The sequence below is a fragment of the Sebastes fasciatus genome, chromosome 6 (genome assembly GCF_043250625.1).
Source record: "Sebastes fasciatus isolate fSebFas1 chromosome 6, fSebFas1.pri, whole genome shotgun sequence".
NCBI lineage: Eukaryota > Metazoa > Chordata > Actinopteri > Perciformes > Sebastidae > Sebastes > Sebastes fasciatus.
This window is the reverse complement of record NC_133800.1, coordinates 15,068,537-15,081,579: the sequence shown is the minus strand read 5'-3', so window position 1 is coordinate 15,081,579 and position 13,043 is coordinate 15,068,537. Positions and strand designations below refer to the sequence as shown.

The following is a 13,043-nucleotide window of genomic DNA, read 5'->3' as shown; positions in this document are numbered from 1 at the left end:
AAATGTTATTCGACCGATATGACAATACAGGCATGTGCAGAATAGGTATTTAGGAAAAGTTAGGACAGGAGGGAAACATATCATACACAATGACTGAATGAATAAAACCACAACGTTAAATGGCGTGGGCTATGGCGATCCTAGTGTTAAGTAACACATATTTTTATTGCATCATATGGGACACACATCTATTTTAAGTGAACATCCTTTTTAGTGATAAACAAACAAGACTTTATTTTTCACTTCTCTACTATGATAGCGAGCTAGACAGCTTTTTCAAGTCACTCATGAGGATATTCACAACTATCCCGATTAGGGAAATTTCATGGAAATTCACCACGATCAATTTGTGAGTGTTTTTTTATCGCAATCCGTGGTAAAATCCTATATCGTCACATGTCTACTTGTGAGTATGTTGACCTGTCGAGAGTGAGATGGACGAGAGAGAGAGGAAGACGGAGGTGTGGGACACCAGTATATTGTGTCTGCCAAGACTTTCTCCTTATGGGAGCTCCCTCGGCATGAGACTTGGCAGCACTTCTCACTCCATAATGATTACAAATGAAGACACACTGTTTGTTCATGTGCTCGTGTGTGTGTTTTCTCTTCCAGATTGTTGTCCTTGTTAACATCTTTAATTTTTCTTTGTGTATGTATTTCCACAGGGCTGCCTCTACACTAATAGAGGCACCAAGCTTTTGTTTGAGTATTTTTTTCTTTGAGGGGATACTTTGAGGTTAAACAAACCAACACCACATTTCACAGTGTTACAGTTGTTTACAGAATCAACAACCAACACATCTCAACTGAAGAGTGAAAACTGGAACATGTCCAGAATATACTGTGCATCTTCCCTACTAAAATAAGTTATAGGTTTCAATTTAAGTTAACTGTATTTTACCTTTAACTGTTGTGTATGGTATGTTGGAGTCATTTGTTGAAACTGTAAGTAGTGCTATGATGTTTGATGTTACAGGGACTGTAGTGGATGTTAATGCAGATCCCACTGTTCTGAATGCATAAAAAAGTAAACTTTTTTACCGTGATTTTATGCATATGGTGGTGTGGTCTAGGAAATATATCTTCTTGCTTATAGTATCGCAATATATTGACTTGTAACCCCAATATCATGACACTTGATCCAGCCTATCGCCAGATTCGTGCCAATACACAGCGCTACTCACTAAATCATGGGTTACAGTGAACCCAAGAGACTGTGTTTATGGATGGGAAGCCAATTAGGGTTCCCATCTTTGTCAGTACACTTGTGACTCCAACTGGTTCGTCAGGGCGTCTGTGCAACAGAGTTTTTGCAGAGTATGATTCCACTTTCCATGTCCAGTGGTGTAGGTTTTGTGGCTCACAGCTCTCTTAGAGGTACTGTAGGGAGACGATACTGAGACTGGATCAGATATTGAGCCGATACTGATTAAAATAGCTCTATCGGATATCGGTGACAATGGGGCCAATCGATTAAATTCAATTCTATATTGATATACTATATACATTATAGACTGTTATTTTAATTCCTGTTTAAGTTTTGACCAATTTGCTGCATTAAAACGGTTTACACTTGAGTTGTAATTCCTGTTAATTTTGATGATTTTTTACCAAGTTTCTGGTGTACAATTTATTATTTTAATAATAAATAACAATTAAATAAATTCATATCTATGTATTTATTGGTCACATTCTTTTTTTTTTTATAAGTTAGGAAAGCAATGATTAAGTCCAACCTGATGTTGCCTTACACATAAAAGAATGATCCCAGTCACTTCCACACAGTGAGGCATACACCTTATTAATTAAACACTGGTATCGGATCGGTACTCGGTACCCAAAGCCAAGGTATCGCTATCGGTATTGGGACAGAAAAAGTTGGATCGGTGCATCCCTACTTAAAGGATACAGTACAATAACTGCCATTGGTAGTCTTGTGACCTGCAACTTGGGAGATATACCCGGGGTAGGTTGTTTAGCTCAGCACTCTGCACAAATGTAGCAAATTTATATCAATATGCCCCTTGTACGAATATGCTAATGTTGTGGCTTGAATGCTAGTAATGGGTTTTAACTTTAAATTAACTGAATGGATATACATGCATTTTACAGGGCTAGTAGCTTAACTTACATTGGTGTCTCAGGTACATCAAGTTACACCTGCACAGTGGGTTGAATGAATACATGAGAGTGGGCGTGAAACTTCAAGTTTCAAAAACAGCTGTATATGTGGGTTTGACATGATTATTTCATAAGTACTTGAGGTAACTGCTTATTTTTGGTTTAATATCAAGCATGCTGCACTAGTATGAAGCTATTTGTAAATGCTTCTGGACTGAATATTCATGAATACAGCTGGCTGAACTGTGCTAGAGCACATGTGGTTTATTTATCAATTTCAGAGATGTTCGTCTCCAATAACAGAAAATATCACATGATGAAAAGAGATGTGCAACTCTATAACCATCACCCAAGAACCAGAAAACTCACAGAATACATGACCCTGCTCAGATTTAGATATCTAGGTACAGTAATTGAAATTGAAATTAATAAAATGAAGGAATCAAAAGGTGCTGAAAGAAGCTGCAGTTCCAAAACAGTTTGTCAAAGCACATAGTGAAAGACAAATTCACATGCCAGTTTGTGTTGAGTAAGCAACTCAGTGTCTGATCCTAGTCTAGGGCAATTTTATTTTGATGATGTTTAGTGTCATTACAAAATCCATGTACTGTAGTGAACTATGGATACATACATACAGTTTATTCCACTAATTACACTTATGAATGTTATAATGTTCAGTTTTTTTTTTCAAACTGTTGTACAGAGGTGTTGGTTTACTAACTTATAGAAAAATACCTCCTCTAATTAAATCCATGCTCTGCTTTATAAGTGCAGTGGTTATGTCAGAGCAAGATACTTTGCTGGGTGTGTTTCACCGGTGTTTTTCACCATGAATGGCCGGACCTGGATGTGTTTTTTCCCATGAACCAGAGTGTATTTTACTGTGTTTCTGACCGCGAGCACACAATCAATTTGTCTTTCATTTATTGGCTCTTTTTATCGACTATGATTTAATTATCGTAATAATAAATAATATTTTAAACTTCCCATTATCGGCCGCTAATTTATCGTAATCGATATACATCGTGCATCCCTAGTTGCCAGTTTAGTTTGGGTTGCCAGTCCCAGGATCATGTGGACACAACTGTAGGAATGAAGGAAGGAGATTGAAAAGGTGCAACTGACACTAGCTTTGTGTCATGAGGAACCATTTTCTTACTGTCCTCTTTTGACATTAACAAGCTAACTCAGTTTAGTTATGTAGTGCCACCGTAAATATTTCATGAGTGGACATATTTGCCCAATCTGACGTTCTGTTGTGCCTTTCTGCTTTGTCTTTTATAATATCTGAGGTTATACAGTCATGTATTACTGCTTAGTTTCATTGTATCTTTTACATTTTTTCTTCCACAGCACAGGTACTGAACCGGTGTCCTCCGTATATTTCGTATTGTATGGTTTGTGTGCTGGGTCGTGAGTGACACATTAATGACGTTTGTTCTATTTGTTTTCCATCTATTCTGTTTTATTTACAGTAGAGTTATTATTTGAGCCAAATCACCTCCATGTTTATGGGATGTGAAACAAATTTGGGCAGCACCAGGGAGAGATAGTTTTTATAGAAGTGTTTATGGCTCATTGACATCCTGTCGCTGTGTTTATGACTCGCTGTGCCCGTCACACCACTAAACAGCCTGGCTCCCTCAAGGGCATCAGGATCAATCAATATAGACAGAACCAGACTTTAATAATCCAGCACGACATATTCTCTGAGGTTTATTACTGGGTCGCAACGCACGCCAGTGCACAAGAGACAAGTGTTCAGTTTTATTTCCATAATAGTGACAATACATGGGTTGGGGCTGAATCTACATGTAGCAGATCATTTAGTCTCTGATATAACCAACAATTACTGAAGCACATGTTATAACAGCCACATCCAGAGTGAGAGGTTGTATTCAAAGCAATATGATCTGCTCTTTCTATTACAGCAGACATTGGACATATCAGAAATGATTGGATTCTTAGTCATAATGGCAACAACAATCAGATGTGCACAGCTTGCTTGTAATAATATAAACTCATATCCCCGGTGGATTTTCCGTGATAATGAAATGTATTACGGGGAGAACAGACGCTCTTAGACTATTGAGTGAAAGGCTTCGGCTGTAACACATTTGATAGCAGAAATATGTTGATTTGAATGGGGTAAAATGTGGAATCATCCCATCCCTCACATGTTTACACACAATACATGAATCCCTTTTATGTAATTTTTTGAGAATTTGAGGGAAATGAAAACATACCTGGGCCACATTTTCCATTGTTCCACTTGAATAAATTGATCTCTTCATTGTGTTGACTCTGAGCCTTCTGCCGTCCCCTATCATTGACAGAAAGAGGTGATTGTTGGAGCTGGTGGCATTGCTATGGTAATACACAGGGAAATGGCATTGTGACAACTGTGATCTAGCTTTGATTCCAGTAACTGCTCTCCCAGCAGGGTGAAAATGGGCCTCAGCTTAGCCTTGTCATACAACAAAAAGCACTTAGTGGGAATAAAACGCCAAGGCAAAAGGCAGGCTGCTCCAAGACAAGCCTTTGACAAGCTGGCAGTCTGCCATTTTGATTATCTAAATTCACCGCTAAAGAGCTATGAAATATGAGGGAAACTATCAAGCGACATCCCTTTGGCAGCCACAGGAAATGTAACTGTTGTGTATTTGTCCAGTAATGACTTCTCCCCCTCTTGTCAATATGACCTTATCTAAACCTTATCACCAAAGTGTGTGTCAAGTTGACCACAATTTGAGCTCTAGATGTACAGATTACCAGACAGAGGAAACTCGTGCAATGTTGCGCTCACTCGCTGTGGGCTGGCAACGTTTAACAGGTGTTTGGTACAGACGTCATCTCAAGTGTTCAACAGATGATCTCTCCTTCTTTGACTCATCGACACAAACTCTTCAAATTCACCACTCACTGCGCTGCCATGGTCTTCGTCCCCACATTTCAAACTGGAAAAACAAAGAACATACCTCCATTTATCAGTAAAAACAGCCATGGCTTGCTTTGTTTGGAATACTGCGCAGAATTGTCCCCAATTTGGTGGACTATGTATAAAAGCAGTTACAAGTCCTTTATTTCTCACCCATAGATGTGAATAATCTCCAACACCCTTAAGGTCTTTGCACAACAAGTCAGTATTTTTTGTATGTGTTTTTTAATCCGTCGTCCACTAAAAATGGTTATGCACAGAAACCTTGCACACTGAGTCAGATGCATTTTGTTATTCTATTCGTGGCGGAAATTTGCAGTACAAGACAAAACTGGATTAAAGCTTCAGTAGGCAAAATGTTTTGGCGTCATTGGGCAAAAATTCCATAATAACCTTTCAGCATATTGCAATTCAAGTGTTCTGAGAGATAACTAGACTTCTGCACCTCATGGCTCTGTTTTTAGGCTTTAAAAAAATCCAGCCCGTGACGGGAGACTTTGACCAATCACAGGTCATTTTAGAGAGAGAGTGTTCCTATTGGCTGTGATCCGGCTGGTGGGCGGTGCTTGGTATTTCCTCAAGAGATCTCAACATGGCTGCCGGGTCAAAAACTCATTTTTCAGCTAAACAGTTTGATCAACAGAGGTCGGATTTATTTTTAAATGTGCGACAATTTTGGACAAATAATACGCACTTGGTGTGAAAAAGCCTTTACAGTTGAAAGTCAGCACTTTAAACTCATATAGCATCTTTTACATTTCAAATCCAGTGTGCTTGGATAGAGACTAAACAATGAAAAATACATTACCGTCCTCATACTTTTTCTGTATATCAATATCGGCCTTTTCTTTCTACAGATCCTACTGCACTCCACTAAAGGGGGTGTCTTTCTGAATTATCATTCCCATTTTCCTTATGTGCTCAGGTTTTTGGGGGAGTCTTTTTTGTGTTTTTAGAGAGCTGAGGCTGGGTCAGGAACGGTTGCTGATGTGAGCCTGTAAACTCCATTGAGACATTGTATGTGATATAATGGCTCAATTACAGGGCACTAGTGCGTCCCACTAAACATTTCATGAGCACTAGACCAAATTTAAAACTACCACTTAATGTGACTTGATGCGCAACACATTCATACTTTTTCATCCTAATTTTGCTACTCATCAATGCTTTAAAGTAATAGAGGCATTTTACAGAAATAGTCATTTGCTGCACTTGTGTACATCAACTAAATGCATAGAGTTGAGTGCACAACAAAGTTCCCTTATGTGTAATGCTTACTGCTACACTTAAGATCCTTATGTCTTACGGGTGGTTGACTCAGCAGTTCCTCAGTATCTATTTGTTATATGTGGCCTCATTTTGCCTCTCCTGGGCCATTTCATCTTCTGTTGCTACTGTGAGAGATCTAACATCTGCTGGTCTTTTTACCACATTAGGGACTTACAGGGGCGGATGAGGAAAATAAGAAATATTCATTATTTGGCTGGAATAATGTCTGTTTTACTTACATGCTAGCTTGTTAGTGTGGACCTCTGTCTACAGTATGTCGGAGAATCATCCCATGGCAGGGAAAAAAGAGCTGCTTTAGATGCTTTAGGCGGCTAGCTGCCGACTGTAGGAGGATGGAGGATCAAAGGCAGTTGGACTGGTCTAGTCTGTGGTCCATGGAGGAGATGATGAGGATCAATGGTCTGGAGGCTGAGGTTAGGTAGAGTGCTGCTCTGTCTCAACACGACGGGGAGTCTTTGTTCAAAACTAGATATCCGCCGATTCCGATTTTCTTTCTTTCTAAGAACTATAATTGACAGCATACACAAACAATTTTGTAACTTTTCTTTCATTGAAAATTCAATTGTATGTTCACACATATCAGGGAAGAATGAGAGAAAATATTCTATACTGTGTATGTAGGCCTATTATAAAGAGTCAACTATTATCTATCTAAAACTATATCTATTTATATATGTATTTATACAAACCTATTTATGAATCCATATCCATTTACAAGAATGTAAATGTGTGTGTATTATATTAACTCCTGCGGCAAGCGGCTTCCTCCTGCCTGCCACACATCCACAGATTGCGCAAGAAAAGAGGGAGAGACCACGCTGTTGGCAGAAGAGCCGATCACTGCAATTACTCTGAGCAGCATTGGAATGAATTACAATATAATATATTTGAATGTATTTCTCGCTTTTCCCCCCGATGGTCTGAATAAGTTACTAAATTTGTCGCTAGTCGCTTTTTAGAGATAAAGTTGCTAAGAGGGTCTGAAAAGTCGTTAAATCTAGAGAACAAGTTGGCAACACTGTGTATGTGTGTGTGTGGCTGTGAAAATAGTCGGTTACAGTCTGTGTCGCTGTACGTGCGACATGAACCATCGTGCGTTGCATGCATGTAAATTTGACCAGCACAGAATCGGCTATATATGAGACTGATCATCCGGTCATAGGTCATAGCCGATCAAGCTGAAAATTGATCGATGCATCTCTTTTCAAATCACTGGTCGTGTGGAGGTTTATTAGCATTCTGCTCTCATAGCTTGATTGGAGCTGCTCCTGCATTGCTGTGCTGAAAAGATGAAACACTGAGACAATGCCCTGACCATGGGAAACTGCCAATCTAATAGGCCCCGAGGTCATGTTGATCTCACAGTGCGCTGTCATTCATTCGGCCCCCGACTGCCACACTGTGAAGAGGACCAGGTTATCTTTTCATTCTTTGACAAAAATGTCCCCTCTTTCACCCTGATGGTCCTCAGGGGTGTCTGCATTATCTGAGGATGTATCACTGTGCTCTGGGTTGTACTTTTTATCATCTTTTTCTTCAGGTGTCTCCTCGTCCTCTCCGTCAGTATTTTCTTGTTCCTCTTGAACATCTTCATAAAAAATGAGGTCAAGACCTTTTTTGTCATTCTCTCGTGGAATTGGAAAATACAGCAATGGGGGGGGGGTAGTATTGGCTTGTCGTGCAGCACCTTTGTGTCGTTATGTCACCACCGTTGACTGTTTCATGTGAGATGACTATAAATTTAGTATGGTTACATGTGTGTATGGTGCACATTTCTCAGATAGAAATTGTTGCCCCCTCAACAAAGATCAATAAAAAAGGAAAAAGTGAAATTATCAATTTGACTATTTAAGATACGATGAACTAGCAATATAACATAGGATATAATTGAGTATCGATAAAACCAGTACAGTATGGTATAGTAAATTTAGTAAAGTGTAGTAGAAATATAGTACAACAAATTTCAGATTTGTATTATTTTTCCAGGTTGGTCAAAATCTACATGTTACATCTTCTCTTTAGCTCTAAGTTGTATTACTAACTGGGTGTAGGAAAGCTTTATTCCTGCTTCCTTTGCCAGATGCTCTCATCGTTATATGTCAAGAGAAATGCTGCAAGGCATAATTGTCTCTGTCTCTTACATACTTAAGTTTATTGTCAAAGGCAACGTCAAGCCCTGTCACACAGTAACATATGACTGAGTAGCTCCTTGCCATGGTATTATTTGCCTCAATGTTGGCAGAAGAAAGAAAACACTTACATGACTCATTTGCAATGACATGAAATTTCTAGCAGTCAACTCAAGCAAAACAAAAGCATGGAGGAAGATGTATACCGTATGACCATTCCACTTCATACTGCCCTTTTCGTTCTGATGTCTACTTGCCAGTATCATGGTTTGAACGTGAGGCAAAATGCAACCAACAAGATGATTTTTGTACATCCTCTTCTTGCTTATGTAATGTATGAGTGTGTTTTAACAAAAAATACTTTATCATTGCATTTATTTCACTTTTTCTCCCAGAGTTTTTGAAAAAAAATGACCATTTAAGAAAAAACAGTATAGTTAAAAAATTATGCAGATTGCATCTCATACTTTTCTGTTATTGCAGAACTCTGAATGTAAAAACGTCCCCTGAAATCTAGCCTTAAAAAATAGGCGGTGAGATTATAGAGTCAAGCATAATTTGGTATAGGGTATAAATTACTGTATGTCAACTATTAAAATAAGCAATAAAATATTGTGTAAAACTCAATAAATATAAAGGTGTACATGGTACAAGATGAGATTCCTTTAGGCGCCAGGAGCACGACAAGGAGATCCATTTGTTTGGATTTTTATTTGATATCTCATAAAACCAAACAGCTTCCAATAATCCTGTTTCCGGGATGTGACGCCCATATCGTTCAGACCTCCATCAAGGACAAATTGCTTGGATGGTGAATGTCAGATTATGTTTTCATGGGAATGCATCTATATATTCCGCTCCTCCTGTTTCCCTCCATTCATCTCCGGCTGTCTCTCACTCTTTCAAACCGTCTCTCCATCTTACTGTCTCCATCTATTTACCAGTCCTCTATTCTGCTCTCTCTCGCTTTCTCTCAAATACACACACATTCATTCTATTCCCTCTTTCTCTCTCTGTCTCTCCCTCCTCTCCCTCAGATATCAGTCATACTTCAGCTTGGCTGGGCTGGGCCATGACTGGGTAGAGAGGGGAGGTAATTGAATTTCTCTCCTAGAGTGACTCACATCAACACAGACAATTCAGACATAGCCAGGCGCGACGTAATAGACAGGGAGGGCATCGCGTCGGCTTAGAACCGCAATTAACTACAGGGGGACACAGACGCTTGAAGCCTGAAGAAGAAACCGGGGGAAATAAATGTGACGGCAATCTCTTCAATTTTACAGTCCATGTATTCATGGTTCTAAGACTGATATGTCATTAGAGGAGCTGCTCCTCAAGTCAGAGGAAATCAGAGGGGGCTGTACATATTCCAGTTCAGGTCAAGCAGTGTTGGAAGAAAAATGTCACCCCATCGGAAGCAAAACGATGACAATACTCACTTTAAACTGGCCAAGCTGCTAACTTTCACATACTTGTGATTAATTTACACATTAGTCTGTCAAAGCTGATAGTTAATTGTCAGGGGATAGTTGGTAGTTACATGGGCTGAGTCTATTATATATATATATATATATATATATATATATGTGTATATATATATATATATATATATATAAGGAGTAAAATTAGTCAAATTAACCATGCCTTAACTTTGACCGTGACCGAATACCTCCTTTTTAAGTTAAAAATGGGCGGTGAGAACGTTGGAGCGGAAGAAAACTATAGCCCCACCAAGACAAACTTTCAGCTGACCTCTCTCCATCCTTACACAACATTTGGTGTGGATATTCACGCTGCCAAAAAAACGTAGACAATATTTGCTGCACACATTCATTAGTCTGCCCTTTACCAGTGTTTACCCTAGAGTTGGGCTGATTGGACTAATATTGGACTGGTTTCAAACCAGTTTGATATTAAGTCGGAGCGGACCAGTATACCGATTTTTACCACTTGTTATAGTGTAACCCCCTTCACTTTAATCGGCAGCTGGCAAGCAAGACACGGGAACTTAGTTTGGGTATTGAGGAGTTGTAGCATTAATTCACACACTGCACTGCTACGTTTGGCTATAACGTTACTGCTAACTTCATACTCACCGTCAGTCACAGGCTCGATCCCTCTCTGTCTCTCGACCACACACTCGCTAACGTAAGGTGCCGCTGGGCTTGCAATACGCTGGCTGACAGAAGCCCGTATTGTCTTGTCACCCAAAAGTACACATGAACTTTCTAGGATATATTGATCCAGATCGATGTATCGTTACACCCGTACGGGATTCACAGTTTTTGTATGTGAAAGTAACTAGTAACTCTACTAGAATGTAAAAAAGAATTATAGCAGAGTAAAAGTACAATATAGCAGAGCAGAAATAAAAAGTGGTGTAAGATGGAAATACCAAAATAAGGTACAAGTACCTCAAAATTGTAATGTAGTAAAATACTCGACTATATTTACTTAATTACTTTATAGTCTTCACTAGGCAGGAATGGCTAAGTGGGGAGATTGTTGGGTCTTAGCAAACGTCTACCCTCCTGTTGGGAGTCTTGTTTCTCACTTTTACTGAAGTATTTCCTAATCTTACTCTAAACTAGGACAATGCTGTGCATGCTGTGATCTGTTGGGGTTGTTCTTCTAAACAAATTTATGTGAGCAATCATCCATATTGTTCGCATAGTTTTTCATAACAATTACCGTGCAACTTCTTTATAGCTTTTAGCATAATAAGAGTTATTTTGAAAAAGCTATTTATTTTCTTTAGGAGGCAGGTATAATACAATTAGTATCTTGAAAGGCAAAGCAGTTTTACTGTGCATCCAGTAATTCCGCTCTTTATTTGCACACTTGATGCACTGTCTTTGAAATTTCATTGGGGCTCTTAATGGTTATCTATTGCCTGCCATTTATTTGATGTATCCACATTGTTTCATCCTCTGCTGAAAGAGAAATGTAACTAGCCGTGATATATGAGGCTGTGACAAAACATGGCACTGAGCCTGAATCTCAGAGACAGTGAAAAAAACAATCTGTTCAGCTAATGTGTTCATCCCATAAGTGCCTGAGCAATATTGTAACTTCTCAGACCGTCAATACTTATCGATTGAGGCATTTTAAGGGGAATTTGAAGCGGATTAATCATCATGTTCGATATTAGTATAGGGGCGGAGTGTTATTGCGCTTGAATAAATGCTCGCCATGGCAGTTATGGATGAAGTGGAGCAGGATCTAATATGCCGTCTATTTTCTATTGATCTTGTTCAAGTGAAGGAAAAAAAAAACAACTGTTATCAGCATTGACTGGTACCAGCATCGATCACTATGTGCAAGATGAGTATTCTGACGGTTTCACTTTTATTTACAACTGAATGGAAAATGGGTAATTTGTGTTTTAATGTAAGCATAGTTCTGTGAATTAATTTCACTCACCTGAACATTTAGTTTGCACATGACGTTGATTCAGACTGTATTTAAAATGTAATAAGAAGATGATTAAATAGAAATACACAAAGGGTTGAATGCCTGTCGATGCCCTGTCCTCTAAACAAGTGGTTCCCAACCTTTTTACTTAAGGGACCCCTTTTCTATCATTGAGTAAACCAACGACCCCTGACGAAGGCCAACTGTATGTTTTTAAAAAAGTTGTTTTACACCCCTTAAAGTCGAGAATGCTTCGCGACCCCCCCGTGAAGCTTTGGCGACCCCTAATGGGGATCGGAACCTCCAGGTTGGGAACCAGTGCTCTAAAACGAATAGAAATACATAATGTGTTTTTGCAGGTTTTGAATTGTTGTAGGTGGAGTGGAGCGTGGTAAGACGTGAGCTTTGAAAAGTGAACATTAATCCCAACTGCCAAAGCACAGTTGAGCACAATGCACCTATTCAGCAACGAAAAACTGTGTCTGGATTGCAGCTCCCAGGTATGAATGTGCACTACTTATTGAGTTTATTTCATGTACAGATGTAGAGTGTGAAAAAGTCAGATTATTCAACCTTCCCCTAGATAAAAGCTTGAAAAAAAAAAAATCCAGTAAACTTGGCAGGTCCACCTTGGCAGATCAACATAAGCTGTGAGGTAATGAGGTTGCATCAGCTAACCATCTCTCTCTCTGTGTCCTCATTATGCATTTTCATCAACCTGCCAATTGATTACAGCTGCTGCTGCTTACTAACACAGCCAAGATAAAGAAATATGAAGTAATAAACTCTTGCAAGGGACTCACTTTTTTTTCCAAAGGAGTCTGTTTACGGTTACACCAGAGGATGAATTGACCTATCGAGTGAAGGTGCTTAATTTTTCCTTTATCAGGAGGAGCAGTGTGTTACCTCTGTGAAATACCTTGTTGTGTGCTGAAGCTCGGCCTTGTAAATGACCACCACAGTGCTGTAAACACACAGAGATGAACAGAGGCGGGTACAGAGAGAAGGAGTGCTACATTAATAACATGCAAATGACATTCAAGGAGACATTACCAAGATCCTCACACAAACACAATGTGATCCGACGCAGGCATTGTTTTTGTTTTTGAAGGTTGCCATGAAGGTCCAAATCATTTAGAGAAGATACA

General features: G+C 39.2%; 1 long non-coding RNA gene across 2 annotated transcripts in view; it reads left to right on the top strand.

Annotated features, from left to right (window-relative positions):
- Nucleotides 1-13,043, top strand: part of LOC141769105 (uncharacterized) — a 153,949-nt gene that overhangs the window by 68,542 nt on the left and 72,364 nt on the right. The window contains exon 3 of one of the 2 annotated variants that reach the window (XR_012594264.1): nt 666-1,521. The exons of the other annotated variant lie outside the window; for it this stretch is intronic. This is a non-coding gene — a long non-coding RNA (uncharacterized LOC141769105). Of the gene's footprint in view, nt 1-665; nt 1,522-13,043 lie in introns of those variants that run through there. 2 annotated transcript variants of the gene reach the window in all.